Source organism: Aristolochia californica, unplaced genomic scaffold (genome assembly GCF_029961685.1).
Source record: "Aristolochia californica isolate CCGP_79_NKW_82.1479 unplaced genomic scaffold, dmAriCali1.0.hap1 SCAF_11, whole genome shotgun sequence".
NCBI classification, from domain to species: domain Eukaryota; kingdom Viridiplantae; phylum Streptophyta; class Magnoliopsida; order Piperales; family Aristolochiaceae; genus Aristolochia; species Aristolochia californica.
In genome coordinates this window covers 12,729,715-12,742,241 of record NW_027181782.1, presented here as the reverse complement: position 1 = coordinate 12,742,241, position 12,527 = coordinate 12,729,715, and the positions used below count along the sequence as shown (strand labels likewise).

Below are 12,527 nucleotides of genomic sequence, written 5' to 3'. Positions count from 1 at the left end.
TTCCCAAATTGTGTCAATAGCATAGCATGAAAAATTTTAAACAGAGGAAGAATTTCTAACGTTCTTTAAATAAATATAACCAAGTCACTCGGGTAAAATCATAAAAAAATTTGAGACAAATAATGGTCCCCCTATATCAAAACTCAAAAGGAGCAGCACTTGTAGTTATAAGACGAGATAAATATGTACTCCTAATGTGTTTACTTAATTGACAAACCACACAACTGAAAGTAGAAAATACTTTTAAAGACGAAAACAAATAACGAAGTGAAGAGGTAGACGGATGACTGGTGTGACATTTAATTACGTCGACTTTTATACCTAGCAAGTATACGAATCATTCATGTAATCTAGCGTAAGCGAGGGTCATATCCACGGGGAGGACTGAATTTTGTGTATTCTTCAGTCAACTAGCCTAACCAAATATGATCAATTAATCTGAACTAAACACTGATTATATCCTAAATTATCAAGCGATGATCTAATTAACTACTTGCACAACAGGAAACATCAACTTGGATTTTATCATGATTCGTGCCTCTCGAGCGCCACATAACCACGAGTCCGGATTCTCAATCCTTGCGTCTAGCCCCTCTCGGGCGCCTAGAGTTAATGACAGAGATCAGATTACAATAGAATGCAGAGAATCAATTTCCTATAGTGATGATGCTAAAATTATAAAATAGGGCAGACGTGTAATTCAGGTTTCCTATTATATTCACTTAAAACTTTAATCCAATCATTCCCACAATAAATCATTCTCTTAATTTAAATCTTGGATTTAAGATTCCAGAATCCAACCTAAATTATAATCCAGCCCTAACTAGCTAATTACTCAAAAATTCAAAAAAAAAAATTCAATAAACATCCATTCTCAAATAAAATTTAATAAGCATTCAAAACTTAAGTTCAAACTATAGGAAACTACTTAAATTATAAAATGATGGATTACTCCCCTTCTTCTTCCTTTCACTTGGGCAGCAATTTCTTTCTCACGGTTGCTGCGATTTCCAGAAATTGAAAGCTTTGAATTGCAAGTGCGAGCGGCCGGAGGTGGAGACGATGCCAGCGAAGAAGAATAGAAATCCACCGAGGGAGGTGGTGCGGTGAAAGATGGAATGGAGCCGAAATCCTCTTATCGGCTCTCTCGAGTCCAGGTTGGAAGTGCGGAATTGACACCGGAGGGTGGTCAGAAACTGGAATCGGCGCAGGAGGAGCCTTCTCGGGTCACCTCTTGGTCTGGCGAGCAGAAAACAGCAGTGTCGAACTCGCCACAACAGAGACTCTCTCGAGGTCTCCTCGGGTCTGTTCTCAGTTGCCGAACGGTGGTGAACGAAGGTGGCATGCGGTGGACGGCGGCTGGAGGGAGCCCTCTCGGGTCTTCCCTTTGACCGGTCAGAGGTAGCTTGAGAGACTCTCTCGAGCTCCCTTTTTCTTTTCCCCCTCCTCCCCGGGTCTCAAATTGATCTTTCCTTAAAATTCATCTACCCCTTTCACTAATGGCATTTCTGTAAATATCTCCTTCTCCACACAAAACTCTCCTGAAATTCCATAATTAAATCCATAAAAATAATTAAAAGCAATGGAATATAATTCAAAAGAGAAAAATATGCAATATAAGCAGTGATTAATGCCAAATTCAATAAATGCACGTTTCATTTGAAAACCGATAAATAACCACCTATAACACAATTATAAGGGCTATTCTATTTTAATTAACCTAGTTCTCATGTCAAAATTTGGCATCTATCACACCCCACCCCCAAACCTAAGTCTTTGCTAGTCCCTAGTAACACAACAAAAAAACCAAAATTAAGCCTAGGAAAACAAAATGCCACTTTCGTAGGGAAGATGATTGCATTTAGCGTATGCAACAAGCCGTTAAACCCCTACTTTACAGTAGTGGACGAGTTGTGTCTCATGAGGGTTTGCATGGAATTTACCCACAAAATTTATCTCAATCAACAATATAAAAAGAAAACTGAAAAAAATCTACTCCTCATTATCATATGACTAACACTTAGTATCGTAAAATGTCTGAAAATCCTTTTAAATCCTTCTCAATTTGAAAACCTGTGTAAAATATAACACATTATCAATCCAAATACACTCACTGTTACTCCACCTGAACCAATGTGACCCATAAGCAATTACTTCAACAGAACAAATAGGCAACAAATAACAATAAAATCCTATAGTAGAGTAAGCCTGTTGTCTGACAATTTCACAAAAGAAGTATATATATTTCAACCTGCAACTTATTTCAACTTACATTTCTTCATCAAAGTTAAGGAAACTCATTGCTTCCATATTTAAACCCATTTTTCGCTATTACCAGCATAATTTTTTTTTCACTGAATACTTTTGGTATTACCACCATTTTGTATTCGTCCTCACTGCACATGCACTTATTTTTTAAGTAACCGACTGTTCCGATGCATGTCCCTAGGTTTGCCCAGGCTGTTTCTGAGGTTATTTGCCTTTTGCAAGCAAGAGTATTTCCATTTGCATTCATACATTACAACAAAGAATTTCACTGAGATATAAAAAAGAATAAGATCAAATAGGCTTACAAGACTATTCAGACTAACATAGATCATCACTAGATTTACATGTTCTCTTTTGCAAGTGAGTTCCAAGTCTAATGCAATAGTAAGTTATCCCACTGAATTCTCATGGATCACAACAAATGATATCGGAATTCTAATATGCATATTCTACACAGTTTTACAAAAAAAAATTAAAACAAAAAATTTTGAAACACCTTTGAGCAACTTATTTTAACTCTACTAAAGTTAACCACATACTAAGAGGAGTAATTTGAAAACCACGAACAAAAATCTCAAGAAAATCATTGCTAAGACATAAAAGAGTCGTCCCCCCCCCCCCCCCCCCCAAACCTAAACCTGACATTGTCCTCAATGGGGAAAAGATAAAACACCAGAACGACTACAAAAAGGAATAACAGCTAAAGAATAATAAAACTCATGGAAACTGTATGCTCCATTGGCAACACAAGAAGTAAAGCAAAGCCAAAACAGTGTAAGAAAAAGAGATATCAGCAAACACCCCCAAACCTAGAACATGACACATCATCAAACAAACCAACTAACAATCACTAAAATCAACATAAGCAAGAATGAATAAACCAAAAATAAAAAATGTAATGTACAAAGGGATAGAAACGTGGGGATTGCCCACAATGTGCTAAGTTTATAGTCTTAAGCAAGACTCTGACGCAGTCAAGATGAGTGGACGGGTTTCTCCAAGAGAATCACCATCACCTCCTTCGGTGTTGGGACATTCTCAAGATACGGTTTGAGCCTCTGACTGTTAACTTTGAAGACCGACCCGTCTCCGTGATTGTGGATCTCAACAGCGCCATAAGGAAACACCTGTGTAACTCAAATGAACCTGACCACCTGGATCTCAGCTTCCCTGGAAACAAATGCAATCGTGAGTTATAAAGTAAAACATTCTACCCAACAGTAAAAGACTTGCGAAAAATAGATTTATCATGTAAAAGCTTTGTTCGCTCCTTATACAGTTTGGCATTCTCATAAGCATCATGGCGTATCTCCTCCAACTCATTCAATTGCAATTTCCTCTCCTCACCCGCTTGAGCCAAAACAAAATTCAAAGCCTTAATGGCCCAATAAGCTCTATGCACAAGCTCAACAGGTAGATGACATGCTTTGCCGAACACTAGGCAAAATGGAGACATCCCAATAAGAGTCTTATAAGTGGTTCGATAGGCCCATAAAGCATCGTCCAATCGAGTGGACCAATCTTTCCTATCAAAGCGAACCGACTTCTCCAAAATCCGTTTGATCTCCCTATTAGAGATTTCCACTTGACCACAAGTTTGCGAGTGGTGCGGAGTTGACACCCGATGAGTGATGGAGTATTTCTTCAACAAGGTCTCAAATGCTCTGTTACAAAAATCAGATCCCCCATCACTAATGATCGCTCTCGGGGTACCAAACCAATTAAAGATGTTTTTTTTTAAAAACAATTACCACCTCTTTGTGATCATTTGTCTTACATGCAATAGCTTCAATCCATCTAGAGACATATTCCACAGCAACAAGGATGTATTGATAGCCGAACGAGACAGGAAAAGGACCCATGAAGTCAATACCCCACACATCAAACAATTCAACAATAAGAATGGGGTTAAGAGGCATCATGTTCTTCCTAGACAAACAACCAGTCCGTTAGCATTTATCACACACACGACAAAACTCATGGGCATCTCTAAATAATGAAGGCCAATAGAAACCACATTGCAAGACTTTAGCCGCGGTCTTTCTAGCACCAAAATGTCCACCACATGCGTGGGAATGACAAAATTCAAGAATGTTGGCAAAGTCTTGCTCAGGTACACAACACCTAATGACTTGGTCTGGACACACCTTGAACAAATAAGGGTCATCCCAAAAAAATGTTTGACTTGGGAAAAGAATTTCAACCAATCTTGTCTACTCCAATAATCAATAATCTTATGAGTTACAAGATAGTTGACTATGTTAGCAAACCAAGGCAATTGGGATACCTGGAGAAGTTGTTCATCAGGGAAGGAATCATTTAAAGGAAGGGATCCTTCCTGAGGTGCTACACAGATCCTAGATAGATGATCAACAACAACATTCTCACAACCCTTCTTATCTCGAATCTCAAGGTCAAATTCTTGCAATTGCAAGATCCATCTAATCAAGCGAGGTTTAGTGTCCTTCATGGATAATAAGTACTTCAAAGCAGAATGATCTATGAACACTATAACCTTTCACCCTAACAGATAAGATCTGAATTTGTTCACGGCAAAAAAATAACTAGCAACTCCTACTCAGTGGTAGTGTAATTCAATTGAGCATCATGAAGAGTGCGGCTAGCATACTGAATGACATAGGGAATTTTATCCGCCTTTAGTCCCAAAACAGCCCCCAATGCATAATCAGAGGCATCACACATCAACTCAAAAGGCAAAGACCAAGTAGGGGGTTGGACAATGGGTGCAGTGGACAAACATTTCTTCAGTGTCTCAAAAGCATGAATATGCATTATCAAAGGCAAAAGCAACATCTTGAGCAAGCAAATTCTCAAAGGACGAGAAATTTTGCTAAAGTCCTTAATGAAGCACCTATACAACCCAACATGACCAAGGAAAGAACGCACCCCCTTCACAGAAGTAGGTGGTGATAGATTGGCAATTAGGTCAACCTTAGCTTTGTCCAATTCTATACCCCGCGCTCAGACACTGCATGTCCTACAATAATTCCTTCTTTTACCATGAAGTGGCATTTGTCCCAATTCAAGACTAAATTGGACTTAATGCAACGGGTCATTACGAGTGAAAGATTGTGCGGACATGTCTCAAAGCTAGAGCCAAACACAGAAAAGCCATCCAATAAGACCTCTAAAAAGTCACCAATCATGTCAAAAAAGATACTCATCATGCACAGTTGGAAAGTGGCTGGTGCATTGCATAAACCAAAAGGCATGCGTCTATAAGAAAAGGTGCCAAATGGACACGTGAATGTGGTCTTTTCCTGGTCTTCTGGAGCAATGGGAATTTTATTGTAGCCGGAGTATCCATCTAAGAAGCAATAAAAACTGTGGCCGGCCAATCGCTCTAGCATCTGATCAATGAAAGGTAGTGGGAAGTGCTCCTTCCTAGTGGCGGAATTAAGTTTTCTATAGACAATGCAGACACGTCACTTGGTGGTAGTTTTTGTGGGAATCAATTCACCATTCTCATTTTTCATTATCATTATCCTTCCTTTCTTAGGGACAACTTGAAGTGGACTCACCCAGGTGCTATCAGAATTAGGGTAAATGATGCCTGACACAAGCAACCTGATGACTTCTTCTCTCACAACCTCCTGCATATGGGGATTTAACCTACGTTGCATCTCACGTGAGTCTTTAGTCCCCTCCTCCAAATGAATACGATGCATGCATATGGAGGGGCTAATCCCTTTTAAGTCATCAAGAGTCCACCCCAATGCATCTTTATGTGCTTGTAAAACTTCAGTCAATTGTTCCTCCTGCTCAGTACTCAAATCAGAGGCAATAATGACTGGCAAGGAGTTCATGGGCCCCAAGTACGCATACTTAAACATGGGAGGAAGTGGCTTAAGATCTAGCTTCGGAGTGTCAAGAGGTTTGTCCAAGTCAAGATGAAGATCCTGTGGATGATCAGTTGCAACAACCTCATAAGCTTCCTCCAACAGAGGTACAAAACTGAGTAAAGATTCAACCTCTCAGAAATATGCTTCCTCATCAAAATAGTCCATGTCTAAAGATGTTATGTAAGACTCATAAGATTCAAGAGTGGACTCGTCATCAAGCATAACAGTCTCTATCTTAAATGCAGGACTCAGATCATCAGAGTCAAGTGGATGGTGAATGTGACCTTAAATTTTCCAAAAGACAACTCCAACTCACCACTTTTACAATGAATGACAACATTAGATGTGGCTAAGAAGGGACGTCCTAGGATGACAGGAATTTGGTTGGTCACATTGACTACTGGTTCTATATCAAGAACAATAAAATCAACCGGGAACAGAAATTTATCCACTTTTATCAAAACATCTTCAACTATTCCTCGTGGTATCTTGACAGAACGGTCAACTAGTTGAAGTGTGATGGGGGTTGGCTTCAATTCCCCCAAACCTAATTGCTGGTACACAGTGAAAGGAAGCAAATTCACACTTACCCCTAAGTCAAGAAGAGCTCTCTGGATGGTGTGTTCACCAATGACACATGAAATTGTGGGGCATCCAGGATCTTTAACTTTAGGAGTGTTGTGCTTCAGAATTGAGCTTACAAAGGTCTTTCAAAAAATCGGGCATAAGCAAGGACTTGCCTAATAACATCAAGAAGTGGAATGTTAATGTGAACCTTACTAAACAGTTCCAACGTTTCTTGCATGCTATCTCCTTTCCTAGGTGGGCCCGATAATCTCTGTGGATAAGTAGCTGGTGGGACTTGGTTAGGGATCTGCCTGGCTGTTGGTGGAGAACTTGGAGGTTCTTCACTCAATGATGTGTCCCCATTGTCATCCTTTGACTCCTTAGACTTAGTGGTCCCTACCCCATTGTTCAACTCACGACCACTCCTAAGGGTGGTTATGGCTTTGGCTTGCTCATGGTGGGGATTGGAACTCGACCCACTCGCATGTGTGATTTTGGGGTTAGGAATGGTTTGACTCGGGAGTCTATTTTGTGCCTATTTACTCATGTGGCTGGCCAACTGACTCACTTGCATTTCATGTTTAGCAATGGAGGACTGTGTATTCTGCATGAATAATTGAAATGTATCCTCAAGTGAAGGTTTTTGTGGAATCAATGGTTGTTGAGTGAAGTGTGGGCGCGGAGCTTGGGGTTGAATAAACCCTGAAGGACCCCCAACCTGTGGGCCCTTGGACCATGAGAAATTTGGGTGTCTAGCCCAACCCAGATTATATGTTTCCGAAAATGGATCGTTTCGGTTTGGTCTATGAAAATTTTGGATTGCATTCAAGTCCTCAATGAGCTCCAGGTAGGATGAACTAGACGGACACATTTGTGTGGGATGAGATGAACTAGAGCATATGACACACACAGTAGATGGGTTAGGAGCAGGTGAACTCTTGGACACCATAAGGGCATCAATTTTTCTAGTTAACCCCTCAATCTTGGCCATGAGCATGGGTGTTTCACTAACCTCGTAGAGACCCCCTTCTTTTGGCTTCATGGGATCTCCTATCAACATTAAATGATGAACCCCATTGCTGAGATTGATCACTCAACATTTCAAAGAAGTCCCACACCTCACTAGCACTCTTACCATCAAACTCCCACCACTCGTTGCATCTACCATGGATCTAACCTGGGGTGTAAGACCTTGATAAAAGTATTGCACTAAGTGCCATTTCTCAAACCCATGATTCGGACACCTACGGATCAAATCCTTCCATCTCTCCAAAGCCTCATAAAAGTGTTCACTCTCCTGCTGCAAAAAGTTGGAGATTTCTCTCCTAAGGGTTGTAGTTCTCTGAATGGGAAAGTACTTGGACAAAAATTTCGTGACTAATGTGTCCCATGAAGTGATGTTGCCCACCTCTAAGGAATTAAGCCAAGACTTGGCCTTATCCTTAAGTGAAAATGGAAAAAGTCTTAACCGGATAGAGTCATCTGAGAAATTCTAGAATTTGAAAGTCGCACAGATATCTAAGAATTTCTTGATGTGGTAATAAGGGTCCTCCTTCTCCAACCCATAGAATGTAGGGAGGAGTTGGATCACACCCGGTTTCAACTCATAACCGGTGGCAGTAGTGGGTGGCAATATAATGCAAGAAGGTGATGTGAAGTGGGATGAGATAGAATAATCCCTCAGGGCTTTACGATCACCTACTGATGGTAACTGTGATGGTTCACCCTGATTCGCCATGGTAGCTGCTAACTTGACTTCTGGTGTTTTCCTACAACTATGTTCTACCTCTTCAACAAATGGAGCTAATGGTTCACCTAAGGAGCGGCGCCCATGCATAAAAACATAAAAGGAAACAAAACTAACTTTCAAATTATGTAACAAACTAACTACTGAAAATAGGAACTAACTAGAAGAATAAAAATAACTCCACACAAAATCATCAAGATAAACCAAAAACATAAAATTATGAAAGTAGAAAAATAAATCTAACCTGAGACCATGGAGAACAAAGAAATACACTTAATATGTGCCTCTCCAACAACGTCGCCAAAAACATGGTGTGACATTTAATAACGTCGACTTTTATACCTCGCAAGCGTATGAATCTAGCGGTAAGCGAGGGTCATATCCACAGGGAGGACTGAATTTTGTGTATCCTTCAGTAAACTAGCCTAACCAAATATGATGAATTAATCTGAACTAAACACTGATTATATCCTAAATTATCAAGCAATGATCTAATTAACTACTTGCACAGCAGGAAACATCAACTCTGGATTTTATCGTGATTTGTGCTTTCTCGAGCGCCACGTAACCACGAGTCCGGATTCTCAATCCTTGCGTCTAGCCCATCTTGGTCGCCTAGAGTTAATGACATTGATCAGATTAAAATTGAATGTAGAGAATCAATTTCCTATTGTGATGATGCTCAAATTACAAAATAGGGCAGACGTGTAATTCAGGTTTCCTATTCGATTCACTTAAAACTTTAATCTAAACATTCCCACAAAAAATCATTCTCTTAATTTAAATCATGGATAAGAGATTGGATTAAAGATTCCAGAATCCAACCTAAATTATAATCCTGCCCTAACTAGCTAATTACTCAAAAATTTGGAAAAAAATATCCAATAAACATCCATTCTCAAATCAAATTTAATAAGCATTCAAAACCTAAGTTTAAACTATAGGAAACTAATTAAATTATAAAATGACGGATTACTACCCTTCTTCTTCCTTTCGCTCGGGCAGCAATTTCGTTCTCACGGTTGCTGCGATTTCCAAAAATTGAGGGCTTCAGATTGCAAGAGCGAGCGGCCGGAGATGGAGACAACGCCGACGAAGAAGAATAGAAATCCATCGAGGGAGGTGGTGCGGAAAAAGATGGAATGGAGCCAAAATCCTCTGACGGGCTCTCTCTTGTCCTAGTCGAAAGTGCGCAATCGACACCGGAGGGTGGTCAAAATCTGGAATTGGCGCAGGAGGAGCCCTCTCGGGTCACCTCTCGGTCTGGCGAACAGAAAACGGCAGTGTCAAACTCGCGATGACGGAGACTCTCTCGAGGTATCCTTGGGTCTGTTCTCGGATGCCGGACGGCAATGGACAAAGGTGGCGCGCGGCGGATGGCTGCTAGAGGGAGCCCTCTCAGGTTTTCCCTTCGACCGGTCGGCGGTAGCTTGAGAGACTCTCTCGAGCTCCCTCTTTCTCCTCCTCCTCCTCCCCGGGTCTCAAATCAATCTTTCTTTAAAATTCTCCTCCCCTTTCACTAATGGCATTTCTGTAAATATCACCTTCTCCACACAAAATTCTCCTGAAATCCCATAATTAAATCCATAAAAATCATTAAAAGCAATGAAATAAACCCTAAAAGAAATGAAATATAATTCAGGAGAGAAAAATATGCAATATAAGCAGTGATTAATGCCAAATTCAATAAATGCATGTTTCATTTGAAAACCGATAAATAACCACCTATAACACAATTATAAGGGCTATTCTATTTTAATTAACCTAGTTCTCATGTCAGAATTTGGCATCTATCAATGACCAAGCCAGTTGTGCCAAAGTTGGGCCTCAGATGTAGTAGATGATAAGGCAGCTAATGGTGGAAGAGAGAAGTAGTACAAACCCCCCCATTTCATGGTTGCCACCAATCACCCGCTTCTTAGTGAGATCCTGAAATATACAAGAAGACGGTGAGAAAGTGACAGATCAATTCAACTGTTTTGTTAATTAACTAATAGAAGGTAAATTTAAAGAAAATTGAGGGACAAACAAAACATCTTGAAGACTAATAGGTAATGTAAAAGAGGAGGAACCTTTGCCAAGGACCTTGGTTTGGGTACCATTAGCAATAGTAACGAATTTCTGAGTAAGACAAGGAGATAATGACATAAACAATTATTTATTATTTGATAGAAGTTCGAAGGCCCCAGAGTCGATGATCCAAGAGGAAGAGGATGAAGAGGAAGAAATCATACTTGAAGCAATAGTGGTAGTGGCAGTTGATAATGGTGGAATGGAGGATTCCATTAAGGACTTCATCTTCTAAAATGCAACATAGTCTTCAGCAGTGGGAGTCAGCCCTTTCTTTACGTTTCTCAACGTTAACAAAGACTGGGTTAGCCATGGCCCAATCAAGCTTGCTATGAAGTTCCAGTATGTTTCCACAAGGTGGTTTTGACCACCACAGTAAGTGCAAAGTCGAGGCTCAGTACAGGAATTATTCGGACCAAATTAGTCACCAACAATAGAGGGTAAATCAGAAAAAAAAAATTATTAATGAGAATATGCACCAAATTATCAATAAATTTGTGCTTTTGGCAAGCGAGAATAAGTTCCAGCCAATACTCAATTCCTCTTATATTCTTAAATGAAAAACAAAAAGAAGAAGGTAGATTCAACTGCTTAGGCCTTAATCTAAACTCCAACACAAACCGAGAGCAAAAAATATTTAGAGAAAAGTTAGAGGCAAATCAAGACTCTCAGAAACAAATTTATCTTCAGCTCATGGAAATACTTCAACGTAAGAAAAAAATGCAATTGTTGAAGTTCAATAGTAACAAAAATAATAGGGATAAGTGAGTGTTGGAGTTTCATCAAAAATATAACGGTCATTCAACAACATAACACAATTTGTTGATTTTTAAGACTCCATGAATTTAGCTGATGGAGAAAAAAGGAAATAAACCCATTGGGAGAAAACTGGATGAAGAAGGGTTATGGAATTGATTATTCCTAACCTTCCCCATGAAACTCTATTTATAGATTTATGAAACTACTATATTACAATAATACCCCTGAACTTAGGGTTTAGGGTTTAGGGTTTTAACCCTGAAACTTTAACTTAATTACATCAATGACATCTCTATGAAATGACTCTTTATTTACCATCATGCCATCAATGTAAGTGGGCCTATGGGCCTTCTCCTTAATCTGTGGGTCTTGAGCCCATCTTCTATATCTTTGGGTATCATGGGTCTTCCTTGGTCTTGTGGGCTTGGGCCCATCTTCTAATACACTTGGATATGTGGGCTTTCCTTGGTTGTGTGGGCTTGGGTCCTGTCTTCCAACACAATCCCATGAGAAACATCAAGTGGGAGAATTTACAGCAACATGTGTTGGAATTGCACCTCAAATACAATTGATCCAAGTTACATAAAGGTAACTGAATATCAAAACTTCAATCCTGATAAGACACAAGTAGCAACTGATCTTGATCAATCTTGTAATTGATCTACAAGAAGATCAAGATTATAAAATTATTTTAGTCATAAAAATAAATCTTCACAACATATAAGATTATCTTGACTTGAAATGATTCAAAGTTCAAGAAGAAGAAAAAAACGTAAAGAAGGAGTATGTAAATAAGAAGAAGAAAAAACGTAAAGAAAAAGAGAATTAACTTATCTCTTCATGGATGAACTCCTTATTTTACCAACTTTTTGGACAGATGTCAAAACTACTTCATCAAGTGGGACCCTAAACTCCTTGCTCTGATACCATTTAGAATTTAGGATCCCATGAGAAGAACTTTAGATCAATGAAGAAGAAGAAGAAGAAGAGAGAAAGGAGAGGAGAAGAAGAAGATCGTAGAAGGAGATAATTTGGATGAAGGGAAGAAGGGTTTTCTTCAAATAAGAAAGAGGAAGGCTGGACGGATTTGTGGAAGAGGAGGAGAGGGCTTCAATGCTCTACCTCTTAACCAATGCCTTTATTTACAGTTTTACAATGCCCGTAGGGCTACACTTGATAAAACGAAAGACATAAAAGGTACACATATTTACACCTCTATGCCATCTTTATGGAAAGTACCATATTTACACATA

General features: G+C 39.5%; 1 non-coding gene across 1 annotated transcript; it reads left to right on the top strand.

Annotated features, from left to right (window-relative positions):
* Positions 1–7,924: 7,924 nt before the first annotated feature.
* On the top strand, positions 7,925–8,031 carry LOC137945106 (small nucleolar RNA R71). Its single transcript, XR_011110923.1, has one exon. It is a non-coding gene; the product is annotated as a small nucleolar RNA R71 (small nucleolar RNA).
* The last annotated feature ends 4,496 nt before the right edge of the window (positions 8,032–12,527 follow it).